Source organism: Vanacampus margaritifer, chromosome 1 (assembly GCF_051991255.1).
Source record: "Vanacampus margaritifer isolate UIUO_Vmar chromosome 1, RoL_Vmar_1.0, whole genome shotgun sequence".
NCBI classification, from domain to species: Eukaryota; Metazoa; Chordata; class Actinopteri; order Syngnathiformes; family Syngnathidae; genus Vanacampus; species Vanacampus margaritifer.
Genome location: NC_135432.1, coordinates 7,233,362 through 7,247,825, shown reverse-complemented (window position 1 = coordinate 7,247,825; position 14,464 = coordinate 7,233,362). Strand labels below are relative to the sequence as shown.

Sequence of the window (14,464 nt, the reverse complement as noted above, 5' to 3'; positions counted from 1 at the left end):
GAAATGTCCATCCATCTGTTCATCCATCCATTTATCCATTCCCATTCATCCATTCATCTATCCATCCAATGATCATCCATCAATCCATTCATCCATCTATTCATCCATTATTAATTCATCCATTTATCCATCCATCATTTATCCATTCATTCATCCATCCATCCATCAATTTATCCATCCATCCATCATCATCTACCAAAACATCCCTTCATCCATTCATCCATTCATCCATCATCATCCACCAAAACATAAATTTGTCCGTCCATCCATCATCCATCTGTCCACCCAAACATCCATCCGTGGATGCATTCATCCCTCCATTTATCCATCCATCCCTCCATTTATCTCTCCATCCATCCACCCATCCATCCATCTATCTATCCATCATTCATCCATCCTTCATCATCCATCCATTCATCTATCATCCATTTATTCACCGAAACGTCCATCCATCTATCCATCCATCCATTAGTCATCCATCCATCCATTTATCCATTCATCCATCCAGCCAGCCATCCATCCATTTATCATCCATCTATCATTAATTTATCCATCCATCATCATCCATGTATCATCAATCCTTTCACTTAAACGTACATCCGTCTGTCCATCCATCCCTTTATCCATCCATCCCCATCTACTGTATCCATCTAGCCACCCATCCACCCAAACATCCATCCATGGATGCATCCATCCCTCCATTCATCCCTCCATTTGGCTCTCCATCCATCCAAATCCCTATTACATCACCCATTTGCATTGCCTTCTTCCACCCCCTCGCTTTCTCCCTACGCCCTCCGCTTATTCCTCGCTTATCTCTGCTGGCCCCGTCTCTCGGGGGTCGTTCGTTTTTGTCATAATCACCTTGGAGATTGGGGACCAGTGCCCATGGCTGAGCTAAGCGTGGAAAGAGGACGGGGTTGATGGGGAGGGTGGTGGGGAGGGGGGGGGCTGTATTTCTTTAGAGACGACGAGCAAAGAAACTGGTTCTGGTCCATTAGGACGACTTGTCAGGCTCAGCCCGGGCTAACGTGAGGGGACAGTTTTGGCTTTGCCTTAACCACACCACGCCAGGCAGAGCGGGACGGAGAGAATAGATGGATAAAACACTCGTTTTTTATTCTCCCGCCCGCACTCACTACATTTGGAGGCGCGTGGGGCCTCGATGTCACACCCTGTAGGTGTTTAAGCTGCTTACTCGCAAGCAACAAGAAAGCCAGATGAGGCAATCGAAAGCAGGGGTGGGGTGGGGGGGGGAGCAGGATTCCGATAAAAGGATGAGAGAGGGAGAATGGAGGAAGACGGGGTGGGGGGGTCATGCTTGTAGGAGGTTGTAATGTGTAAGCTTCTCACTTTGACAGACTTAGCACTGAGCAAAGCCTTGTTTTCGGCGGGGAACGCTGAATGTTGGGTAGTGCGGGTGGTTGGCACGTCTGCCTCACAGTTGTCATGTTCAGACTTCAAATCTCAACTTTGGCCTTCCTGTGTGGAGATTGCGACTTCTCAATGTGCTTGCATGGCTTTTCTCCGGGTAGTACAGCTTGCGGCTGGGCGATGTAAACGGTATATTCAATATATGGTATGAATTTTGCTGAAGGTAGAGATTTTGACTCTACCATCTTACCGCAGTAGGACATGTTGATGACGTCATCGTATCTTGACATCAACACGACGCCACCTCGAAATTAAATTTACTTGCCAATTGAGGACGCTAAGAAAGTTAATTAGTGTCATGTATAATATGACAGAAGTCTGCAGCGTTAGTAACTAGCCACTAATAAATAATAACTAATAAATAACTAATAAAAAATAAATAAAAAAAAACATTTATTAAATTTTTTTAATTTATTTGTTTTTTTTTTAAAAAGGAGAGCAATGATGATGTCAAATCGAATGAACAATACTGAGCTCTCCTGGAAAAAAGAAAAAAAAAAGAAGAAAAAAAAAAAGGAACTAGCCACTAACGGGAGCGTAAACAAATGACTGCGTTCGGCGAGCCAAACTGCCAGCTGCATTCAAATACCGTCGGACATTTCAAATACATACAGAAAAAACATCTATCAATGCATTAACCGTTAATATAAATATCTAAACAGTGTAAGCTTTCAATCAATCTATAAAAGCTGGCATACATTAAAAAGAAGGATGGGTGTGATATCACAGTTTTTTTTTTTTTTTTTTTCTTAATTACAATCAATGGTCCAACTAGTCACTTCTGTTTACAATACCGAATCATCTACTAGGCTTCCATCCTCCATTCTGGTTGTTGGTATGTCAATGAACCAAAAATAAGGAATAAACCTGTTGTTTCTTACAACATTTACCAGGACTAGGAATACACAGACTGAGTCATAGTATAGCAGTTTGATTTTATTTTCATCAGTTACCTGAGTTTACATATTATTATAACCCCCCTGCAATGTGCTCACATACTCTTGGTTGGGAAACGCTGCATCGTACGAAGTCCAAAGTAGTGTTCACGAAAGCAAAGCCTTTTTTCCCCCCAATTTCTAATAATAAATAATTGACCTGTTTTAGTGCAGACAAATCTTGTTACAGTAAAATATTTTGCAGCTATATGTTGAGTCGCTGTCATTCTTTACGACATCTGAAACTATGCTATGCAAATTGGGACAACTATACAAGAGCAAATACGGTCAAGCTGTATGTCCCCCAAGTGGTGCGACCAACTGAAAAAGTTGGTAGCACCATTGCTACCAGTGCAAAAGTTAGTGTAGAGCCCTGAATATTTTTTTGTACTATTTTGCACCACAGAGTGCTGACTTAATTTTGATTAGACATTTTTGCACAATAAATGTTGTTATTCAAAGTAATTTTTTATTTTTTTTTATCCATATATCTTCTATAAAGGACTATGTTAACCAGTAAGCAAATTATTTATTTAAAAAAAAAAAAACCCACACCACTTAATTCTATACCGTGATATATACTGTTACCGTGTAGGAATGCAGTTTATACCGTGATATGAATTTAATTTACAAAAAAACTATCTCTCTCTTTCTATCCATCCATCCATTCATTCCTCCATAAAACATCTTCTTTCTGCTCCTTTTCATTCAACATCAAATAATATTGTTTTATGTTATATTGTCTATTTTTCTTTTTACAAATGTATGAAATAAATAATGATCAAATCAAAAATCAAATCATTTATCCATCCCTGCGTGCGCCGTCTACAAGTTACATACCCTTCGGGACCTCATCCAGCCAGATGAGGACACGAGGTTAGCATGGTGGGTGGACACAAGTTAGGCCTTAGTCATGATCACACACACACACACAAGGAAAAGGTCAAAGGTCAAAGTAGCTGACAACACGCACGTTGGGCATCGTGTGTTCGCTGGATTTCCCTGCGAGCCACTTGTAATGTTTTGACTTAATTTGCGTCCACTCAGCAGCTTTGTTTTCGGTGGGTCGGTTCTCAACCCCCCCGCCCACAGGTCACTGGTTCTGTTACCCCCCCCCCCCCCCCCCCTCCACTCGCCTCACCAGTTCCTCTAATGTTTTCTCCAAGTCTATACATCATCCTACCCCCACTCCTTTCATCTCCATGTTTTGCTTGTGTTTTGCGTACATGTCAACAACCTGGATGGAAAACGTCTGACTACACCAAACACTTCACTTCACTTGCATGCGTCTTCTTCAAAACGATTTAACACCCACGGCCTGGGGGAGAAAACAAGTCCTACACAAAAACCCACATAAAGAAGATGTGGATTGCACACGCACACACACACACACGACGACAGAGACTCGCCGACCTGACAAATGTGTTCAATGAGATCTACAAGTGAGACTACAGTCCTTGTTTGTAATACATCTGTGGGAAACGAGAATTCTTTTTCACAAGACTGTGTGTGTGTGTCTGAGGCAAATGGTGGAGCTTACAGTAAATGGAGACATTTGCGAAAGCAGCAGACAGACAGACACAAACAGAGCGATCAAAGAGGTTACAGCACACTGGGGAGCGCGAAGAGGCGAGAGCGTGCGAGTGAAGGTGAATAGAAACCCCGATCGATACGCCATCCAGGAACTGCTTCACCCCAGCTGCCCAACTGACAAAACCCAGATGTCAGAGGAAGGGGAAAAGTGGGTCGGCGGGCACGGAGCGGGCACGGAGCGGCAAGCGGAGCATCAAGTCGCACGCTCGTGAGACCCGATGACCTCTGGGCGAGGAGGAGTAAGACGAGGGGACGTCGGAGGGGAGCTTGTCCTGAGGGCTTATTGATTTGACCAACAACAAACGGGGGAAGGGAGGCAGTGCGATGAACAGGGTCGCAAGGGTCGGGGGGAGGGCCGGAGTGGGGGCTGTCAACTGACCATTCAAGGACAGTTGAGGCTAGTGTGTACAGCTCATCTGTGAGTCTTTGGGCAGATGACATCACGTTTGTACAGAGCTCAATATTTACAATATCTGATCATAACAACCAATATGGATTATTTTAGGCCAATGCTGTTTTTTGGCAGAAAAAAATACAGATTACAGATAAAAATAAAAATAAATACATTTAATGCATAGAATAATTTTTGGGTTTTTATTTATATTTTTATTTATTTTTTATTATTTTTGTTTGTATTATACTTTATTTCTTTACTATTACTATTATTTTCGTTTTTAGAATTTTATTATACTTTATTTACTTACTTATTTATTTATTTTATTTTAGTTTGTGTGGAAATATAAATTTCAATTCCTTGCACAACTTGCATTGCTAACCGAAGCATTGATTGAAAAAATTAGGACTAGTTTTGTTTCGAATGACAGGACTACAGAATGACTTAATCAACACGTTTCATTATAGATTTATGTGCAATAAATAATGAGACCAGTGTCACTTTTGTACAATTACAGTAAATAATACATACAGATTTATTTATTTATTTTTTAAATCAGCAAACATCTGCCATTTGGATAATTAATCGGTTGGGCCCTAATAATTACAGTGTTTTCCCAAAATAAAGAGTCAAGCTATTAATTGCCACTCAAACCAAACAGACACACAGAGAATTGTACCATGAGTATTTTAAACCACATAGCTGAGCCCATCAGATAGCTAGCTTAATGCTAATCAGCATCTATGTTGCTGAACAACAGATTAAACACAAACATAACAGTAGTAGTAGTAGTAGTAGGAGTAGTAGTAGTTACAGTCATCTATTCTTTATCCTCTGTGAAGAACGGTGCCATACTGATGAGTCGTGAGGAGTTGAGATGTCAAATTGAACAATATGTCCGTCTGTCTGTCTTTCCCAGGTGGCCACGGTGGGCACAGCAGAAAAAGGATCACAATGACCATTCATTCAAATGTTTCATTATATCATTACTGTATGTTTTGTGTTACGAGTGCAGCTAGGGAATAAATTCAACTTGTATGTTAAAGCACTATTGCAGATAGTCATGTATGCATGCACTAAAAAAACAAATTCTTGTAGCTTTTTGTGTGCATTTTCATTTTGTATTTGTGTGTTTGTACTTCTCAATGAAAGGCACCGCAGGCGTCACAATGCCTGCGTGAGATTTCTACGAATTCATGAACACCCACAACAACAAAAAATATGTCATACTTGACATTAATTCAAAGTGTTGACTGAATCTTTTTTATGACTCATAATCTTGAAAAGGAGAATTCAACTGATACGCTGCAGTATATTTTTCACCACACACACACAAAGAACAGATCGTACTAAATCAGGACTACAGGGAGGGATGAGGGAGAACAAATCTTTTGAGCTGGGGTTTAAGGGCCGCTGCCTTGCTCTAGGGCACCTCGACAGCAGCCAGGAAGCGATGGTGGCTAATGTTAGCATTTAACAAACATTTGGAGGCAACATGATTCAGTTAGCAAGTTGATTCTGACAAAGATTGGAAATGACAAATTTAAAAAAAAGTTTTACTATGAATTGATACTTCATCATGACAGAGTGGACACGTTAAGCTTGACGACATTCAACTACACACAGAATATGATGGGAGATGCAAATCCAAAACACAAGTGCAAGTATTTATGCACTGTTTTAGCTTCTAATGAAGAAAGATAAAATGCTGGTTGTGATGTCACTAAACGTAACAATGACAGGGTGGACATCAATCTCTGGGACATATCGCTGGCATTGGGTCAAAATGTCCTGTGTCAAAATATGGTCAATTTCAGACTTTTCCACAACCACTATTGGTCAATCCCTATGTGTGTATGCTTTTTTTTTTTTTTTTACAAATTATTGCTCATTAGCAAAGTGCTGAAAATGGCTTGCTCTCCTTAACGAAACAATGTTATTGGCCCAACCAACTTTTTTTTTAAAGTGATGATTTTGTTCCACACATTGTCAGTTAGCAGAGCAGCGCGTGGGACGTGCTAAATCACGTACATCCAATTAAAAAAAAAAACAAAAAAAAAACATCAAATGACAGAAATTTATAAACTTAAGTGCAAGTATGTGGACAAATGTTTGGCTACTCCGAATGCTCCATTGTCATGATGACTGAGTGATTGTGATGAGGACACCAAAGGCACCTAATCCGTGATATTGACCCACACAAGATGGCCGAGTTAAAGCTATGCGCGTCGTTCCTTGGCGTCCGCACTCCCCCGTTCTGTTCACCCAAACGCACCAATGCACGCACACACTCCCTTTCTTCAGCCTCTTCACAGTCCAGATGGCCTTGCTGCCCCCACACTGGCTCACTCCCCCACATTCACTCACTCCGCGCACCCCTCCCTTCTTCTAATCTCTATATGGGAACATGCACCCCCACCCCCACCCCCACCCCCCACCACCACCTACCACCGCCACCAAGCCACACCATGACCCGTACAGTGTTCACCTACAGCTGGCACTTTATTAGGCACATCAGCACACTTGCACCTTCTGTCAGCAGTGATGAGAATTGTCCTCTTTTTCTGAGGTCAGTGGTTCTCCAAATTCTAAAAAAAAATTAAAATAATAATGCAATAAATTAGGTTGTTTGAATTTAAAAGAACACACTGCTTTTATAAAAGCAAAATGGAGACTCGTCAATAAAACAAAACAAATACTTACCTTCATTTTGAGCCGATTAAAAAAAGGGATATGATTGACAAATTCCTGCATGATTTTTTATTAATTTTTTTTTTACAGAAGACATAAAATTCTGAGAATAAAGTTGTATTTTTAAAAATTAATTTGTTAACACATGACTCTCTTCCTTCGTTAAAGTTTGCCTTTATTTATTACATCTTTATTTTGGAAAAATAATAATTCCTATCGCAAGGGTTACATTCTACCCCGCAAGAGAGAAAAATCTGCGAAATAACAATAAAAATATGTTGTAATGTAAATTTGTAATGTTGAAAATGTTGTAATTTATAAATATATTTGACAAGATAATGCATATAATGCCACAATATATGCAAATGAGGTGCAGATATTATTTCTGTCCACTGGGGTCATCATCTTCACGTTCTACACTGTAGTATCTGTGACGTTGTGACCTTTTTCCCCACAAAAAAACATGCGAATTTGTTATCTTCCCACTTAGAATGCTCCTTTGTTCTTTAGCGGGAAACTCTGTAGTTATGTTTAATTGGTGTTGAGGATTGTGAAGAGGGTCTTTGGAAAAATGTAGGAGAGCCCCGAAGCCAAGAAGTTTGAGAAACCGCCCCCCACCTAAATGACGAAATTATGAGGGGTCATCAGAAACATTGTTCAGGATCGCCTCTCACACTCACTACTGAAAGTTTCTAACGCTATGAGTGAAATCCTCGATCAATCATACAGAAATGTGCATTTCAGTAGTGTGTGAGAGTTTCAGGAGTCTGTACTGTATGATAATGTTTCAGTAGTGTGTGTGAGAACATTTAAGTAGAATGTGGGTGTTTTATTATATGTAGGAGAGTGTTTTAGTAGTATGTATTAACATTTCAGTAGTGTGTGCTAGAGTCAGTTGTTTGAGTAAGAGTGCTTCAGTAGTGTGTGCGAGCGTTTCAGTCATTGATATTAGCCAAAACTAATTCATTAGTGAGGATGAGAGCATTTTATAACAATGAGTGAGAGCTTTTCAGTTGTGAATGTGAGAGCCAATAATTAATCTGAAGTATGCATAAAAGCGTTTGAGCAATATGAGTGTTTCAGTATTGAATTTGAGAGCATTTTAGTAGGGTAGGAATGTGTTGGTAGTAATCCTGAGTGTTATAGTAGTTTTCATGAGAGCATATCAGTAGTTTATGTGAGCATTTTTAGAATGATTTAATAGTATGAATGAGAGCACTTCAGTAGAGTGTGAGAGGGGTTTTATAAGCGTGAGAGCATTTTAGTAGTGTGTGAGAACAATGTTATAGTTTGTATGAGAGCATTTTAGTAGTGTGCATGAAAGAATTTCAAAAGTTGGTGAGAGCATTTTAGTAGCATTTATGAAAGTATATTAGTAGTCCCAATAATAGCATTTCAGTAGTGTGTGAGAGGTTATTACTGTAGTATGTGTGTGAGACCATTTTGGGATAGTTTGTAAAAACTTTAGTAGAATGTGAGAACATTTTAGTGAGTTAAGAGCATTATGGTAGTGTGTAAGGAAGCATTTCAGTCATGTGCATGAGAGCGTTTCAGAAGGTTGCAAGATAATTTCAGTAGCATTGTTTTAGTAGTGTACCTGTGAAAACACTTTAGTAGAGTATTAGAGCGTTTTTGTAAGAATGAGAGCATTTTGTAGCGTGTGAGAGCATTTTGATAGTATGCCTGAGAGCATATTTGTACAATGTGAGAGCATGTTGGTAGTGTTTGAGAGCATTTTAGTAGTTTGTAAAAAAACTAAAAATATATTTTGATATTTTGTGTGAGAGCATTTTAGTAGTTTGTGAGAACATTTTGATAGTTTGTATGCAAGCATGTATGGAAGCTTTTCAGTCAAAAGCATGAGAGCGTTTCAGTCACCTGTGTGAGCATTTCAGTTGTAATTGTGAGAAGGTTTTAGCAGTTTGCATGAGAGCATTTCAGTAGCGTGTGACACCATTTTGGCAGTGTAGGTGAGAGCATTTTATTAGTGTAAGTAGTGTATGATAGCGTTTCAGTAATCTATATGAACGGGAAACAAAGTCCAGTAGGTTGTGAGAGCAGTTCAGTCGTGTATGTGTGAGGCCGAAAAAAAATAAAAATAAATCTATAGCATGTGTGAACGCATTTCCCTCATGTGCATGAGAGGTAATCTATAATTATGTCTCAAATAGCCCCTCATAGTCGTGCTATTGGGTGTAAATGAGTGTGTTCCTTCAAGCACAGTAAAACACAAATCGGGGCGGGTGAGAGTGTGTGTGAGAGTGTGTGTGCGTGTGTGTGGCAATGTGGGGGTTGAAGGCCAGGGGAGAGACGGACGGGCGTGGTCAACGGTTGCGGTGCTTACAGGAAGTGGCGGGGAAGGGGAAGGGGAAAGGGGAAGTGAGCCACCCCCACGCTGTTGCTCGCCTCCTCGGGGATGGAACAAAGTGACCTCAGCTCACAACTCCCGCCACACCTTCTTAACCCCCTAACACACACGTTTGTTTTACTATCTTTGTGGAGCCATCTTATTGACATAATGCATTTCCTAGCCCCTCCCCCTAACCCCAACCATCAAAAATGATTGCCTGCCCCAATTCCTTACCCTAACCTCAACCATAACCCATTTCAAACCTAAACTCTAAAACCAAGTCTTGACCCTTAAAAAGAGGTCTAAACTTGTGGGGCCCCACATGGACGGGTGGGCCCCACAACTCTGTGAACTCCCGAAATGTTGGGCCCACTATGTAACAAAAACAAGACCACACATACGCACACAGGCGTGTGCGCGCACACACACAACAACCAATCATGGCTCAATTTGCTGACCAAACCCAGAAAACAGGTGAGCCATGATTAGTCGTTACCTACTTCATCAGCACAGGTGATGTCATCTTCAGTCAACAGCTGTGTTGTGCTCGTTGCAACAAAAAAAAAGAAGAAAGAAGCAACTAGTTACAGTTACTAGCTACTTCATTTTAAAAGTAACTTAATTACTCTAAAGATTACTTAAACAAAAAAGTAATGCGTTACTATTAAAAATAACTCTTTATTTTTTTTATTTAAAGAAAAAAGAACATACTCTGTTCTTATATGCTCAACTAAAGTAATGAGCGTATTTCCACGTTGAAAAACTCGTCTAATTAAATTATTAAATTAATAATATTAAAAAAATAAACAATCGGATTAAATTAATTACACACATTCAGTTATGTAAAAAAATACAAATCACAGCTAAACATTTATGCAGGATAAATGACGCCCCCCCCACACACACTAATTTACTTTTCCATCCAGACTGAATTGTTATTCTTATTATTTTAATTGTAAGAACTTGTGAATTCAAATGTTTTCAATTCAAAATAACCAGAGGTATGATGTGCAAAACACTGAAAATGTTTGCACCATTTCAAATGAAAACCCTGAGGAGCTTAATGACAACGTTGGTCCACTTTCACTCACTTCATTCGTGTGTGCATTGCGCCACCTACTGGTCAATTTGTTACAGTCTTTTTTTTTCTTTTTTCTTTTTCCTGAGTCTTCAGGCCCAAATACAGATACTTGTGTATAAATAAATAAATAAACTGCTATTGTTGTCCAAAAAAACTGTAATAAATCACCTTAAAAAAAAGATCATGGTATATTTGGTTAGCTTAATTTAAATATGACCATGCAAGTCACATTGAATTGTGTATTCCAAATAAAAGAGAAACAACATGTAGACAGGCAAGCGCTATTTATGAATACCAAATAATTTCAGACTTCACTAGTTAACTCACAATTGATCACAAATTGTATATCTGTTCTAAATGTAAAAAAAAAAAAAAAATCTAGGTTTTCATACTCTTGTTAACAAAAAATTTAATTTAAACTAATAGAAATAGTTCAAATGAATTTTTGACGTCTATAGCTGTTAATGGCAGTGAATGAGTTAATTATTTTTAATTCCATAGAATTATGTCAGTACTATTATGCTTCTATGAAGTACAATTTTATGTAGGGCTATTTTCCGACATTAAAATACACACTATAACAATTTTTTATTTCTTTTATTTTTTTTTGGGGGGGGGGGGGGGGGCAGAATGGATTAATGGCATTTGCATTCATTTCAATGGGAAAAGATGATTTCGTATCTATCTCTGTATGCTTTCACTTGTAGGGAATAAAAGTCAGAAATCGTAGAAGAAGAAAAATGCATTTTGACTTAGGCCCGCTGGCCCGGCCTGACCCGACTCTTTCCTAACATGTAGTTTTGCCACTGATGTTTATTGATAATGTGTTCAGTTTGCTATCTATATTCAAGATGGATTAATTGACTGGGCCCTCTAAATTGTGGGCTCGTCTCTTGGGGCAAAATGTAGGAAAATAATAACGAAAAAACACTGCATCGGCCCCAAAAGAGGCCGGCCCACCGGGCATCTGCCCTGTACGGCAGGTGGCCAGTCCAGCCCTGCATACATCTCAGTACGACATCTGGAAAGATGAAGTCTTTTTACTGTCCAATCAGAATGCAAAAAAAAAAGTGCTTTGGTTGGCGTGTTGGTGTTACTGTTGAGGTGAGTTGCTATTTGATGGGCTGACAAACCTGAGATTGAGCCTGACAAAAACATTCTCAAGTTGGTCAGTCCAAGAAAGAACCACTCAGCTGCGTCCTTCTCATAACACTTTAACGAGCTCACAGTCTAATGTAAAAAAATATATAAATAAAATAAAAACTACTTTTGTGGAAATGCCGCAAATGTAGCAAATCATATGTAATATAGACATACTGCAATAATATACTATTAATATTATACTACTTATACTGTGTTTTTGCTATTGCTTGTTTGTTAGCATCAAGGCCCATTTGTTTCACTACAGCGCGTAGTTAGCTAGTTAGCTAGCAAGCTAGCAAGGCCAACAATTAATACAAAAGCTTGGTGTTGTTATTTACATTCCCGAGGAAGGAGCTGCCATCCATCCATCAGCTGATGGGAGCCCCAGAGGCTTGTTAGCTCGCGAGCTAGCCAGCATGTAGCGCCTCCCGTCCCAGCGACAACCCGCCGGGTTCCATTCTAGCCACCACAGCCTTTAAACGTAGGGCGGCCATATTTTCCAAATTAAAAATCAGGACACTACAATTTCTCCGACAAAAAAACCACATATACAATAAATTCTCACCAGGAACTCTTAATAACAAGTTCATCGCGAGCCAATCTGGCGACCGGCGGTTGCATTATTACTTTAGCTAATGCTAAATGCTATCTTGGGTGACAAATCACTGAACTCACCATTATTCAATCTTTTTTTGCCGGGTCTCGGCCGACGGTGACCTCGCGGTCCCGCATTGTAACATTGAAAATAAGTCGCCAGAAACGCTCAGCCCGCGTTGGGTCTGATAGCATTACCCATGATTCGAAAACACAGAAGCAGGAAGTACTTCTAGTTCCAGTATGATGCAAATGTGAAAAGTAAATAGGAAATCATTTTTCATTTAAATGTATTTTATTGGTTTATTGTTTGGATCTCTATGACAACTGTGTGATTAACGTACACTCGGGCCAAACAATTGCCGACTGGTTTAAAAAAAAAAAAAAAGCGGGATGCCGGGAGGGTTCCTGCGTAAAATGGGACCAAACAACGAGGCTGGCAAAATCCGCCGGGACTGGAGACACGAGGCTCAACATCGAGATTAAATTGCGACATTTGGTCACCCTATTTAAGCGGATATATTTTGGCGGCTCAAAAATGCGTCGGCGTAAGGAAGATGCTATTCGAAGTAGAATCTGTTTTTCAGCATGTGTGGTTTAACACAATTAACGAACACGTCCATATTGTTTGAGACAATGGGTTGATTTTTGACAATTTTGATGCCTCCTTTTATATACTTTCTGTTTTTTTTTTTGTTTTTTTTTACACCAATTTGGCATGGTTGATAACAACACTCTTCTCTGTGCTGTGTCATATTTACAAGAAAGTTTATTTTCACTTAACAGGGACTTTAATGACTCTTTGTATTGAAATTGATGTTTAAAAAAAAGTATGTAATTTTTACGTATAATTACATCTAATTTTATTTTCCTGTAAATTGTTGTTTAATGTTCAAACTTTCCATTATATTAAAGATCCCTTTAAGGGGAAGAAGAAAAAAAGCATCTGCCTCGTTTTTGATTAATACTTTTTAACTTAACAGGGAGTTTAATGACTCTTAGTATTGAAATTCATGTAAAAAATGTTATTAAATTCTTACTTATAATACGTATCATTTTATTTTCCTATCAGTTGTTCAATGTTCTTTTTAGGGGGAAAAACTTTGGACATTCATTTTTTTCTCTGAGGGCCGCATATGAAGCGCTCACACTAAAAATAATCCATCAGTGTAACTAAAAATATGCTGATTAATTGAATATTGTTCAGTATTATATTCTTTTAGGAAAACTGCTCTATTATGTTTTCTTTAATTTATTTTTAAAGCAGAGTTTACGTCAATACAAATAATTATTGGTGGGAAATGTTTGAAGAAAAAAAAAATCATGATCACATTACAATCGTATTTCATTTGTTAAAAATAAAAATGTGCTCACTACTTTACTTGTAAAGGTTTTATCGTGAATATCAATAAACACTCTATATTATTTATTCTTCGTATTTTTTGTAGTCGTAGTTGTCTTGGGAATTTCACCCACGGAGGATGCGGTGTCACAACCCTCACTTTTTTTGACCGCTATACTTTTCACACTGACCTCCACATGCTTATTAAAACATGCTATTTTTAGAAACAGAACTACACGACACGAGTATCTGAACAAATCCGAGTAAAGGTTTACTCACTCCTTAGCCATGTGGAAGCACATCTACGTGAAGGTCGCGGAGGTCGTGGAGGTGCTCAAGCAGAGCAGGAAAGCAGTGAGCCGAACCTGAGGAGAACATTTAAGAATAACAACTCAACTCATTGAGGAAAAAGCCACAAAGCGCCCGAATGGCAACTCCTGCATCTCGGCGTGACCTCATCTGCGTCACACACACACACTCTCTCGCGAGCGCGCACACACATTGAGCGCCTTCCTGTTGGTTTCATTGCTGGTGCTAAATTTTCCACTGACACCGTCATTTCAAAGGACTGATGTTAAGGAAATGCACAGAAATGTCAACGCCGTTTTTGACTCTCTCTCTTTCTGTTGAGCTCGAGCAGAATTGTTCTCTTTTGACAGAAAATACTTTTTTTTTTTTTTTTTTGCACAGCACCTTTTGATCACACATCTTCTGACAGCTGCGGAAAAGCAAGCAAACAGGCTCGCCGATATTCTTAGCTCCACTCACGTCTTTTGACTGTCCTTCACGCACACGTCCGTCCTCCTCCCAAAAGGCGCCTCTTGTAGGTCAATACGTGTCTGACAGGCTGCTGGTTTGTTGTAATTGTCCATCAGGCTCATCAGTCGCGCGTCAATCACGCTTGAGC

The 14,464-nt window shown here is 39.3% G+C and overlaps 1 long non-coding RNA gene across 1 annotated transcript; it reads right to left on the bottom strand.

Moving 5' to 3' along the window:
* Positions 1–6,827: 6,827 nt before the first annotated feature.
* LOC144038396 (uncharacterized) lies at positions 6,828–14,464 on the bottom strand. The gene is made up of 3 exons (XR_013289218.1): positions 14,326–14,464; positions 13,837–13,922; positions 6,828–6,944 (listed from the first exon to the last, which is right to left on the bottom strand). It is a non-coding gene; the product is annotated as an uncharacterized LOC144038396 (long non-coding RNA).